Source organism: Podarcis cretensis, assembly GCF_951804945.1.
Source record: "Podarcis cretensis genome assembly, chromosome: 15".
Taxonomy (NCBI): Eukaryota; Metazoa; Chordata; class Lepidosauria; order Squamata; family Lacertidae; genus Podarcis; species Podarcis cretensis.
The window spans coordinates 27104188-27117854 of NC_137185.1; positions in this window are offsets into that span (position 1 = coordinate 27104188).

A 13667-nucleotide genomic window follows, 5' to 3' on the forward strand; every position below is an offset into this window, starting at 1 on the left:
AAAGGAGCGACAACCCAATGCAGCCAAATTCTCACTGCCTGCAGTGAGAGAACATCCCCGGGGTTATATGGCAGCAGCCTTTCTCCTTTTCTGAGATCCCTAGGGGTCGAATGTCTTAAAACCCGGAAGTTGATTTGGAAAAACCAGTCTTTGTCAAGTTGGAGTTCCAGGAAAGAATATAAAATTGAAAAATCATTCTTTCGGATTCCTCTTGTGCTTAATCCAAAGTTTTGGGGTGAGTAATGAGAGCAGAAAAACCCATGAATTGAAAAATGCACTAAATGAAAACAGCCCCTGACTTCCCAGATGCTGCTGTGAATTGGAACTCACATTATATTATTATTATTATTATTATTATTATTATTATTATTATTATAATATTTAAACCCCACCCATCTGGCTGAGTTTCCCCAGCCACGCTGCGCGGCTCCCAACAGAATATTAAAAAACACGATTAAACATCAAACATTAAAAACTTCCCTAAACAGGGCTGCCTTCAGATGTCTTCTAAAAGTCAGATAGTTGTTTATTTCCTTGACATCTGATAGGAGGGCATTCCACAATGACCGAGAAGGCCCTCTGCCTGGTTCCTTAGTTGGAGACAAGTTCTGTTGTGTCAGTCTCATCCTGGATAATTCCAGGCTGCACAAAAATACATTAAAGCACTTTTTAAAAAAAATCACACCAAGAGCTGGAGGAATCAGAGTGGGTTTTGCTGTTGGAGAGGGTGAACAACTTCTCAGAACTGCAGCCTGGAAAGGCCACTGAGCATTGCCAACATACAGGTGAAACTCAGAAAATTAGAATGTATTAGTTTCACCTTTTAAGTTGAATTACTGAAATAAACGAACTTTTCCACGATATTCTAATTTTCTGAGTTTCACCTGTATCTCCTAAAGACCAGGGGAGAAAGAAACCAGGCAGCAGCAGGAAGGACCCCATTACTGGGCCAGCCTTCCTGCAACCTCACACCCTCCAGATGTTGGACTCCAGTTCCCATCAGTCCCATGGTCTTTGCATGCAGAAGGTCCCAAGTGCAAAGCCCAGGATCTCCAGGAAAGACTGGGAATGTCCTCTGCCCAAAATCCTGGAGAGCTTCTGCCAGGCAAGGTAGACAATACTGAGCTAGATGAACCAATAGCCTGGCTCAATATAAGGCAGTTCCCTATGTTTGCTTGACAGAAGCTATAAGGCCAACAGCATCTGGAAAGTACCAAATGGGAGGGGGTCTGCTCTGGATCCACACAACGGTTGCTCTTTTTGGCATCTGGTTACAAGAGGGAAGGAGGGTTCTCAACCCTGCTTCATGGCTTCTTCTAAGGCTCTGGCTCTGTTCTGCCTCCCAGGAAGGGATTCTTCTGCAGCTGGGACAGGGCAAAAACCAACACCTGCCTGCCATGTTCACATTCACATTGAGGAAGCACCAAGAAGCCACAACAGACAGAATATCGTAAGGTATCAGGGGCTGGGCAGAGGAGGAGTGGTGGAGACCACCTCCCCATCCTGACCCTTCCAGGGAGGAGGAAGAGGAAGACGGTATAGATTTATGACCATGGTTTGTGGGAGGTCACAGCTCAGAGGTAGATGAGGGGGAAAGTTGGGAAATCAAGGGAGAGGAAGAGGAGGAGGCAGACATCTGAAGGCAGCCCTGTTTAGGGAAGCTTTTAATATTTAATAGGTTGTTGTATTTTAGTGTTTTCTTGGAAGCCGCCCAGAGTGGCTGGGGAAACCCAGCCAGATGGCTGGGGTATAAATAATAAATTATTGTTATTGTTATTATTATTGTTGTTGTTGTTGTTGTTGTTGTTGTTGTTGTTGTTGTTACCAGAGTGGCAGCTGGCTGACATAGTGTCATTAGAAAGCATCCCGGTACCCTCCATCTCCCAGAATCTGGTGAGCCTTAAAAGTAGGAGAGCAAAGAGCTCAAAGACAGAGGGTGCATAGCAGCACCCATAGAAGTGATGAATGAGGATGTCGGAGAGACAGGGGGTGGAGATTCACTCGGGACAATGCCAAGAGACTGGGTTCTATAGTCTCTCTTTGTAAAAAAGGATGGTAAAGAAACTTTCCCTTGTCTTTATACTTTCCTAGAGCCACTGACAGCATCCTGACATAAGGGGAGAGGGGTGAACTCCAGTTAAAACTTGTTTGAAATATGCACCTGCTGCACAGCGAGGAGAATCTTGTTAAGTATAGTAATTTAATTCACTGAAATTGTAAGTGCTTGCATGCTTTACTAAGTGTTTAAATTTGATTGGTTGATAACTGAATTCTAGATAGTTCTCTAGTAGTTTGCATGTGAAGGAGAGACTTCACATTTTATTTGAAGTGAGATGACTGTGTTTTAGAATCCACTGTGAACACTGCTAAGTTGAATAGAGTGTTCGAGTGCTTCTTCTCTGCTTGAGGGAAAGGAAGCAAAGCTGAAGGAAAAGGTAAAAGTGGAAATCTCTCACAGCAGCTGCAAGACATGGCCTAATGGAGATACAGAAGGCTGAAATTGCTGAGCTCTGGAAAGGGAGGAAAATACAGTTGTTTAGAAGTTAGAAGAAGAGACTGTAAGCCCATGCTTGTATAAGCATGTGACTGTAAAGATTATTATTTAATTCATCTGTAAGTTTCTGCAAGTAAAGTTTTTGAATGTTAAAATATATTTATTTATTTGAAAACGTGTATTTAAATGTGTATCTAGATTTTCAAGCCGGCTTACAAAAGAGAACCATAAAACAGATCAAAAACATTAGAAATAAAAGCACTTATCATAGCAACAATAAAAATACAAAAATCAGTAGATATAAAATCAATTAAAAACCTGGGCAATTTTTTTTTGGAAAATGTCTAAAACATGGCTCTCTGGGCAACCCAGTCAGGTAGGTGGTGGCATATAAATAATAATAATAATAATTAGGAAAGCCTTGACATTGACAAGTCTTGGCATTGGTTTAATTTCCAAAGCAGATTGTCAGGAAGGAAAGGCGGGAAGGATGGATGGAAGGAAGGAAGGAAGGAGGGAAGGAAGGAAAATAATAATAATAATAATAATAATAATAATAATAATAATAATTTATTTATACCCCACCCATCTGGCTGGATTTCCCCAGCTACTCTGGGCAACACCCAACAGAATATTTAAAACACAATACAGCATCAAAGATTAAAAACTTCACTAAATAGGGCTGCCTTCAGATGTCTTTTAAAAGTCGGATTGTTGCTTATTTCCTCGACATCTGATGGGAGGGCATTCCACAGGGCAGGTGCCACTACCAAAAAGGCCGTCTGCCTGGTCTGAGCTTCTTAGCTGTGTTTTTGCTACTCTTACTTCAACAAATGTGCCTGCGATCAGAGCACTAAGACATTCTCAAAGGTATCTTTTTCTGCGTCTCTGGGACTTAAATCCAGCCTGAGAATGGGACCCAGTAAAGCCCCAGTGTTTTCTTCAATTACAGAATGGAATGAAGCTGGGCGGCATCAGATCCTGTGACTGGTAAGGAGGGTAAAGCCTTTGGGTTAACAAGGTAAAGGGACCCCTGACCATTAGGTCCAGTTGTGACCGACTCTGGGGTTGCGGCACTCATCTCCTTTATTGGCCAAGGGAGCCAGCATACAGCTTCTGGATCATGTGGCCAGCATGACTAAGCTGCTTCTGGCGAACCAGAGCAGTGAAAGGAAAGGCCGTTTACCTTCCCGCTGGAGTGGTACCTATTTATCTACTTGCACTTTGACGTGCTTTCGAACTGCTAGATTGGCAGGAGCAGGGACCGAGCAACAGGAGCTCACCCCGTTGCGGGAATTCAAACCGCCAACCTTCTGATCAGCAAGTCCTAGGCTCTGTGGTTTAACCCACAACGCCAAAAATGTGACTTTCTGCTTCTCTCTGGTGGACAGAGCAGAACTGGCTGCTTTCTGCGTTTAAGCCCCAGCAACTCACCTGAAAAAATACTACAGGACCCCTGGCATGCTTATGGGTTGCTGGTGACCACTGAGACTATTTGCTAACCTTCACTTCAAATTGGATCTCAGGTCAAGGTCCCACCAGGCATTATTTCAGGCCAAGCAAGTCACCCGCACCATTAGCTCTCTCCGTAATGGGAAGGCGATTCCTCAGTGGACCATTGAGCTGCAATGCATGTCAAGGTAATTGCCAATTAAGGAGACCTTGAAATGCTGGCACCATAATCTGCCAAGAAGACTCACTGGGATCAACTAAGCAGTGTGATCTCATCCCATTTCAGCTTCACTGGTGCTGTGCCCCCCCGTTTTGTGTGGATTTAAAAAAAAAAATAAAGCACACAAGTGCACATTTAAATGGCACACACACTTTTTACATAAAATATGCTTTTTTTTCTTCAATGCATTTTTCTACAAAACGCACATTTTAAAATGTAATTTCTCTGTACGTTTTACACACCAAAACTGCATCAAAAAAATCTTGGAGGAACGTGCAATCTGAGTGGGTGTTGTTGCATCTGAATCTGCAAGCAAGTGTTGGATCAGGTCAGTCTGCTGCAGAAAAACAAAAACAAAACAGAGAGATTAATTTCCTCTTCCACCTCTGCTGACAAGTAGGAATGACAGAGAATTCTGACGAAAATTGGAACAGGAGTGGAAATGGTGAGTGTTCACTTATTCATACCATGTGTGGTATAGAAATCAATCCAGTGAAATTTTTTGGTATTTACTGGTTGTTGTTGTGAGGATTGTGAGGATCACAATTACAATTGTTGCCTTCACCCCAAAGTCCCAGGGTAGGTTACAGCGATTAAACACAATACAGTGGTACCTCGGGTTAAGAACTTAATTCGTTCTGGAGGTCCGTTCTTAACTTGAAACTGTTCTTAACCTGAGGTACCACTTTAGCTAATGGGGCCTCCCACTGCCGCCACGCAATTTCTGTTCTCATCCTGAAGCAAAGTTCTTAACCCGAGGTACTATTTCTGGGTTAGTGGAGTCTGTAACCTGAAGCGTCTGTAACCTGAAGCATTTGTAACCCAAGGTAAAGGTAAAGGGACCCCTGACCATTAGGTCCAGTCGTGACTGACTCTGGAGTTGCGGCGCTCATCTCGCTTTATTGGCCGAGGGAGCCAGTGTACAGCTTCTGGGTCATGTGGCCAGCATGACTAAGCTGCTTCTGGTGAACCAGAGCAGCGCACAGAAACACCATTTACCTTCCCGCAGGAGTGGTACCTACTTATCTACTTGCACTTTGACATGCTTTCGAACTGCTAGGTTGGCAGGAGCAGGGACCGAGCAACGGGAGCTCACCCTGTCGTGGGGATTCGAACCGCCAACCTTCTGATCGTCAAGTCCTAGGCTCTGTGGTTTAACCCACAGCGCCACCCGTGTCCCCGTAACCCGAGGTATCACTGTATTAAAAACATTTGAAAACAAAACTCCAGAAATAAGGTTGGTCCTGAAAATATACTTCTCAAGTGTCAAAAGTTAGGGTAAAGTAGTGTGTCTTCCGCTTTTGCTGGAAACAATACAATGAAGGTGTCAGACACACCTTTACAACTTAGGGCCTGCCACAGGGCAGGCTCTCTCCTGGGCTGCCACCCCACAAGCTTATGATGACAGAGGAACTACAAAGAAGGCCTCTGTTGCTGATCTTAGCATCTGAGAGAGTACATAGGGAAGGAAGTGGTCTATTAGGTATTTTGGGGCCTGAATCAAGGGTCTGGAAACTAAGTCTTACGAGGAGCGCTTGAAGGAGCTGGGTACGTTTAGCCTGGAAAAAAGGAGACTGTGAGGAGATATGATAGACGTCTGCAAATATTTCAAGGGCTGTCACATAGAAGAGGGAGTAAGCTTGTTTTGTCCTGCTCTGGAGGGTAGGACTCGAACCAATGGCTTCAGGTTACAAGAAAGGAAATTTCAATGAAAGAGTCGAAAAAACTTTCTGACAGTAAGAGCTGTTTGGCAGTGGAAGAGACTCCCACAAGAGGTGTGGACTCTCCTTCTTTGGAGGTTTTTAAGCAGAGGTTGGATGGCCATCTGTCAGAGATACTTTAGCTGAGATTCCGGCATTGCAGGGGGTTGGACTAGATGACCCTTGGGACCCTTCCAACTCTAAGATTTTACAATTCTGTGAGACATTTGGTGCACCAGCAATATGCATTTGATACATTTTCGCCAATTTGTACTGTGCTTCCTTTGCACTGAGATGCATGGGATGGAATAATGTAATGACCAGGTAAGTTATGTAATTAGATAAGTTATGTAGTTTTGCCACAACAAGACATATACCGTATTGGCCTGAATATAAGCCTTGCTTTCCCCCCAAATTCTGACAGTGAAAAGTTAAAAGTGCTGCTTAAATTTGCGACCTTACAAAAATTGGCTTTTACGATATCGCTGCTAAAACAGACATACAGTAAAACGGAACAGGTGTGAGTACCTGTGGAATTTTATGAGAGCGGCTTATATTCGGGTATTGTCTTTTTTCTTTCCCCCCCTTGAATTTTAAAGGTGTGGCTTATATTCGGGCCAATACGGTAATATAGGTTTATGATGGAAGGTGAACTGCAGCTGAATGGAAGCAGTGCTGCATGCAGTGAATATGGAGCAGATTATCCGATTCAGAGTCCAGACTGTAGATGGAAGACACAAAGAGTGGCCAGATGTTCTCTCCTGCTGTGAACATGGTTTTTGGAGCTGCTGAGCTGTGTCTTTAGCTGCCCCTTTGACCACAGGAAAAGCTAGACCATCTCATAAGTGAGTGTTAAGGAAGGCAAGAAGGTAGGTTAAACAGAAATCTACAAGAGAAGGATCAAAGGAGTGGGGAAGTATTCTCTTTGAATTACCTGCTTCATTCTACCTCAGCTTTGAAGCTCACCACTAAGACTAGCAGCTGGGGTGTGTGTGTGGGTGTGTGGGTGTGTTTTCCAGGTCTTCTGCAAAATACAAACACAAACAGCTTTTCAGTTGTCATCTGTCAGCTTTCCAATTGTAGCTGCAGAGACAGGGCAATTTATTCCTGTGGGCTCACATGCATCAGGTCTCTAAAGTAGAAGTTAATTTCAGCTGTTCACAAAAAAAAAGAAGATTCTGGGAGTTTGTGGAGAGACGGTGGTGTGGGCAGTTGATAGTCTCTGACATTAACCTGAATATTTGATAGAGGAGCATTTGACCACATCAAGGGAGTCTCTCCTCGAGCTCAATAAATAAGAAACACGGAAGGAAGCAGCTTGATCTCCTTGTGTCCACAGAGTAACAACACAGTGCTCATGGTTGAAAGCTGATTTTTCTCCTGAGAAGATCAATCAAAAATTGCAAGAGCCCTGCAGGTGGATCAGACCAAAGACCGTCTAGTTCTGTATTCCCATGGTGACCAACCAGATGACTTTGGGTAATGGTTCTGCTATGGAAATACTTCAAGGCAGAAATCCAGAGCCCTGCTCAGCAGAGAGAGAAGGAGGGGGAGACTAGCTTTCCATATATATATATATCTATCTCAGTTTTTATTGGTTTCCATACATATATCATCATTATTCAACTTAACCACCAAACAATCATTTCATAAATTCCCCTCTCCCCCTTGGCTTTCCTCCATTTCCATTTCTGGTTTGTTGCATTCTGCTGCTTATACAGTGGTACCTCGGGTTACATACGCTTCAGGTTACATACGCTTCAGGTTACAGACTCCGCTAACCCAGACATAGTACCTCGGGTTAAGAACTTTGCTTCAGGATGAGAACAGAAATCATGCAGCAGCGGCGTGGCAGCAGTGGGAGGCCCCATTAGCTAAAGTGGTGCTTCAGGTTAAGAACAGTTTCAGATTAAGTACGGACCTCCGGAATGAATTACCGTATTTTTTGCACCATAACACTCACTTTTTTCTTCCTAGAAAGTAAGGGGAAATGTCTGTGCGTGTTATGGAGGGAATGCCTATGGGTGGCATGCCTACAGATTTTCCTCCTCTAAAAACTACGTGCGTGTTATGGTCGGGTGCGTGTTATAGAGCGAAAAATACGGTAAGTACTTCACCCGAGGTACCACTGTATATAGTAGTATATTATCACATTATTGTCTTTCTTGTTCTCTCTAATTGCATTATGCATGTTTATTTAAACCCTGCCAAAGAGTCCATACTTTTACATTGTTTCTGCAAATATGTTACAAAAGGTTCTCATTCTTTTCCAAAGTCACTATTATCTTTTTTACGCAGTTTATCTGTCAATTTTGCTAATCCTGCATATTCCATCAACTTTTCATGCCATTGTTCTTTGGATGGTATTTCTCCCGTCTTGCAGTTTTGTGCTATTAAAATTCTTGCTGCTGTAGCTTTCGATACTTTTGAATTAAGACCATTAAGTCCAGAGTCTCTAAAATTGTCTGACTGCCCTCACTGCCTCTGGGAAACCCACAAGCGGAACACGGGAACAGCTCAGTGACAGAGCATATTCTGTGCATGCAGAAAATCCCAGGTTTGACACATACACCTCACATCTCCAGGTGAAGAAAAAAAAAGGTAAAGGACCCTTGAATGGTTAAGTCCAGTCAAAGGAGACTAGGGAGTTGTGGCACTCATCTCGCTTTCAGGCTGAAGGAGCCGGCGTTTGTGCACAGACAGCTTTCCGGGTCATTTGGCCAGCATGACTAAACTGCTTCTGGTGCAACAGAACACCATGCCGGAAACCAGAGCACAGGGAAACACAATTTACCTTCCCGCCGCAGCAGTACCTATTTATCTACTTGCACTGGTGTGCTTTCCAACTGCTATGTTGGCAGGCGCTGGGACCAAGCAACGGGAGCGCACCCTGCCGCGGGGATTCGAACCGCCGACCTTTCAATCGGCAAGCCCTAGGCCAATTCCAGTGACAGCAGGTAAAAAGATGAAAAACCAGCGGCACAGCTTTCCCCCATTAACTTACTTCTACAAAAAGAAACATGCTGCATGTGTACCATACATTTAAAGCACCCGGTTTCCCCCAGAGAATCCAGAGAAGTGTAAGGGGGCTGAGATCCCCATTCTCCTCCTCCCCCCCCCCCCCGAGCTACAGTTCTCTGAATCCTTTAGCAAGGTATTCCCCTTCCCAGGAAACTCTGCAAATTGTAGCTCTGAGAGGGGAGTAGTCGATCTCTTTAACAACTCTCAGAACCCAAAACAAACTCAACATCCCAGGATTCTTTAGGAGGATCCATGTCTGTTTAAAGTGGCATGATTTTGCTTTAAATGTGTAGTGCAGATGGGGCCTTTAACTCTTAATTTTTTAAAAAATTGTACCCTGCTCAGTTTTAATTTGCAATATGTCGCTGTGTTTTTAGGTAGTTTTTACAAACCGTTACTGAATGTTGCTGGGGTTTTTTTATTGTTTTCATGTAACTCAAGAGATTATTATTGTGTGAAGCGATTAGATATTTAAAATAAAGAAACTGCAACAGCTCTCTGGGTGACTGGGAGCTACAGCTCCCTACTGCCATCTGCTGACTACTTTAAGGTAAAGGTAAAAGTAAAGGTACCCCTGCCCGTACGGGCCAGTCTTGACAGACTCTGGGGTTGTGCGCCCATCTCACTTAAGCGGCCAGGGGCCAGCGCTGTCCGGAGACACTTCCGGGTCACGTGGCCAGCGTGACAAAGCTGCATCTGGCGAGCCAGAGCCGCACACGGAAACGCCGTTTACCTTCCCGCTGGTAAGCGGTCCCTATTTAGATGAGACCAAAGAAAAATATCTCCCAAAGGGGCTGGGAGGCTGCGGGGAGAAATATTGGTGCTACTTGGGGACAGGAAGGAGAAGCAAAGCTACGCCGAAACTGGCAAAACAAAGCTGCTTGTTGTTTGCTAAGAAAATAGCTTCTTCTTTTTCAAAGAAATGTGAAGTATTGCACTTGGGCAAAAAAAATGAGAGGCACAAATACAAGATGGGTGACACCTGGCTTGAGAGCAGTACATGTGAAAAGGATCTAGGAGTCTTGGTTGACCACAAACTTGACATGAGCCAACAGTGTGACGCGGCAGCTAAAAAAGCCAATGCAATTCTGGGCTGCATCAATAGGAGTATAGCATCTAGATCAAGGGAAGTAATAGTGCCACTGTATTCTGCTCTGGTCAGACCTCACCTGGAGTACTGTGTCCAGTTCTGGGCACCACAGTTCAAGAAGGACACTGACAACCTGGAACGTGTCCAGAGGAGGGCAACCAAAATGGTCAAAGGCCTGGAAACGATGCCTTATGAGGAACGGCTAAGGGAGCTGGGCATGTTTAGCCTGGAGAAGAGGAGGTTAAGGGGTGATATGATAGCCATGTTCAAATATATAAAAGGATGTCACATAGAGGAGGGAGAAAGGTTGTTTTCTGCTGCTCCAGAGAAGCGGACACGGAGCAATGGCTCCAAACTACAAGAAATAAGATTCCACCTAAACATTAGGAAGAACTTCCTGACAGTAAGAGCTGTTTGACAGTGGAATTTGCTGCCAAGGAGTGTGGTGGAGTCTCCTTCTTTGGAGGTCTTTAAGCAGAGGCTTGACAACCATATGTCAGGAGTGCTCTGATGGTGTTTCCTGCTTGGCAGGGGGTTGGACTCGATGGCCCTTGTGGTCTCTTCCAACTCTATGATTCTATGAAAATAAATCCTCTCCCTCAGGTCATATCTTCACAGTCCTCATGAAACCAAAGAATTCCACCCAAGTCCTGAGTCTTTATAGGGCCTAGATAAATCCTATTGGACCTTGAAAATCACCTGACAATTGCCCAATCCCTTAAGTGCAGCTCCTCAAGAGGGAGCAAATCAGCTATCTCCTTGTTTCTAGGGTGATTTCCTTGTTGTCATGGGGATGCAGAGTGATGGGGACTCCTGGGATGGGCTGCGAGAGACTCTGATTTTAGATCTCCAAGCCCACCCAGGGACAGTAAAATTTGTGTGAAATTTGAGTTTTGAGGAATGGCTGTGTTTCTGTTCCTATCTTGTTTCAGAAAATGCAAATTAAGTCAGTTTGCTTTCAAATGAAACCTGAACTAAATTTCTGTCCCCATTCCTCTACACATCCCTGTGTCTTATGAAGGGGTCAAGCCCAGCACTTACTGCCTTCCCCTGTTCAAAACGGCTCCAAGGTGAAGCTGTACTTGACTAGCCTAGAACCTGAGTCTGGGATCACATAAAATACATGCCCTTGTATTTTAGTCTTAAAAGCAACTGGGAAGGGGGTGGGTCACAGTGCTGGTCACATCACATTTAGTTTGGCCTTAAAATATTAGAATAATTGGCACCCACCCCAGTGATGGAGCTGGGTGCTCCGGCACCCGGAGCGGCACACATGCCATGCTCCTGGGGGTCGGGGTGATCCGCCCACAGGTGTGGGGGCCATAGCTGTCAACTTTTCCCTTTTCTTGCAAGGAATCCTGTTAGGAATAAGGCAATTTCCCTTTAAAAGCGGGAAACATTGACAGCTATGGTGGGGATGATCCACCCACAGGGGTGATGGATGCGGCTGTGCAATCCTCCCCGGGGGGCAATCTCGGCACACGGGGGGCTGAATGTCACCCCTCTTCAGGCTGAAGGGGGCTGACATTTGGCGCCCCCCCCCAGCAACTCGCAAGCCTACAGCAAGCCAGGGAAAGGGGGAGATCCGCAGCAGCTGCTTTGCCCCTTGCTGGGCTTGGGGGAGTCACAGGAGGTGGGGGCTGTGCCAAATGTCACCCCCTTCAGGATGACACCCAGGGCGGCCTGCACTCCCCCCCCCCTCACACACACACCTTCCTACGTCCCTGACCCACCCACCAGAAGATGTGTCCCTGTCTCTCTGTGTGTTTGAAGTTCTCTTTTTTAATCAATCAGAAGCCAGGGTAGAAAAAGAATGGCTTTGTTATTGGCAGCCGTTTGAGAGAATGAGAGCATTGAGTGGCAACCACAAAGGAGGGCTGTCTTTGTCCTGGTGAGAAAGTAATGAAGGTTGAGGAAAGTTGGCTTTGAAATGTCACAGCCAGCAGGCAGAGAACAATGAGGCTGGCTGAGATGGCAGCTGTTGAACAGGTATTCTGCATTGCCTCTCTCTGCAGCCAGGACAAATCTGGGGTAAAAAGGTAAAGGTAAAGGTACCCCTGCCCGTACGGGCCAGTCTTGACAGACTCTGGGGTTGTGCGCCCATCTCACTTAAGAGGCCAGGGGCCAGCGCTGTCTGGAGACACTTCCAGGTCACGTGACCAGCGTGACATCGCTGCTCTGGCGAGCCAGAGCCGCACACGGAAACGCCGTTTACCTTCCCGCTGCTAAGTGGTCCCTATTTATCTACTTGCACCCGGAGGTGCTTTCGAACTGCTAGGTTGGCAGGCGCTGGGACCGAGCAGCGGGAGCGCACCCCGCCGCAGGGATTCGAACCGCCGACCTTTCGATCGGCAAGCCCTAGGCGCTGAGGCTTTAACCCACAGCGCCACCTGCGTCCTAAATCTGGGGTAAGGCATTGTTAAACAAGTTCTCTGAATGACAATGAGCTTGCCTTAATATACACTAGTGGCCAAACTTGTGGAAACCTTTTGGAAAAAGTATATTACCGAGGTTTGATGGCTCATAACACCACTTTTTTTTTTTTAGTAATACCATAGAATTATATATCAATGGAAAGATAATTTAATGAAGAATGTAATGCAATAACCTTTATGAAGGATTATTTATTACAACAGCAGTCATAAAGAAGAAACGTGTAACACATAGGAAAAATGACATATATAGAAATTCTCACCATGTCAGTTAATACTAAGTTGGAATAATTTTTTTTAAAAAAAAATGTCTAGTAGCACCTTAGAGACCAACTAAGTTTGTTTATACTTAGTTGGGTAACCTTTAACTTTAATGACAGCCTTACAATGCCTTCTTGTGGAGTAAACCAAGTTTTTTAGTTCTGCAGCTGTAATAATGTGAAACCAAGATTGAATTATTGCCTCTATTAATTGGGTTTTATTGCTGGGTTGCTTCTGACTAGCAAGTGTATTTAGTCAACTCCATAGATTTTTGATTGAGTTAAGGTCTGGGTTATTCCCAGGCCATTCCAGCAATGGAATATGATTCTCAGGAAACCACCTTTTGCACACAGCAGCAACATGATATGGAGCTGAATTCTGTTGACATAGAAGTGCTTCATTATCTTGGAAAATATGTATTATATATATTAATATAACATTTTATTTTGAATTGTTCTAGATATTGTCCATTTTGAGCATTCTTGCAATTAGGGAGTTTTAAAAAAAGAAATCTGACAAAGAAGAATGCCCACTCCGAAATTAAGCATACTCAAGAAAACCCATTGATTTCATTCAAGGCTACCTCTTTGAAGGGCAGAAATTGTATTGCATTGGTACAGGATGAAACAACTTTGCTAGCAGACACAGAGTTTTGAAATACGGAATTTTTAACATAAATTTTATAGGCGGAAGGCGTGTTTTCTAGGTGGTACAGGGTATATCTTTGACAACAGAAATCAGGATGCTTGCCAGAGGTTGTTGGACTCCAACTCCCAGCAGCCAGCAAGGGCAATGGTCAGGGATGATGGGAGTTGTAGTCCATCTCTAGAGGGCTACAGATGTTCCACACTCCTCTCTTACAGTCTTTGACAGCTCTGGGGGATTTAAATTATTTTCCTGGCGCCTCTGGTTCCCACCAATCCCAGCCAGCAGGATGAACAGTCAGAGATGATGGGAGACCAACAATATCTGGAGGGCCACACACTTCCCACCCCTG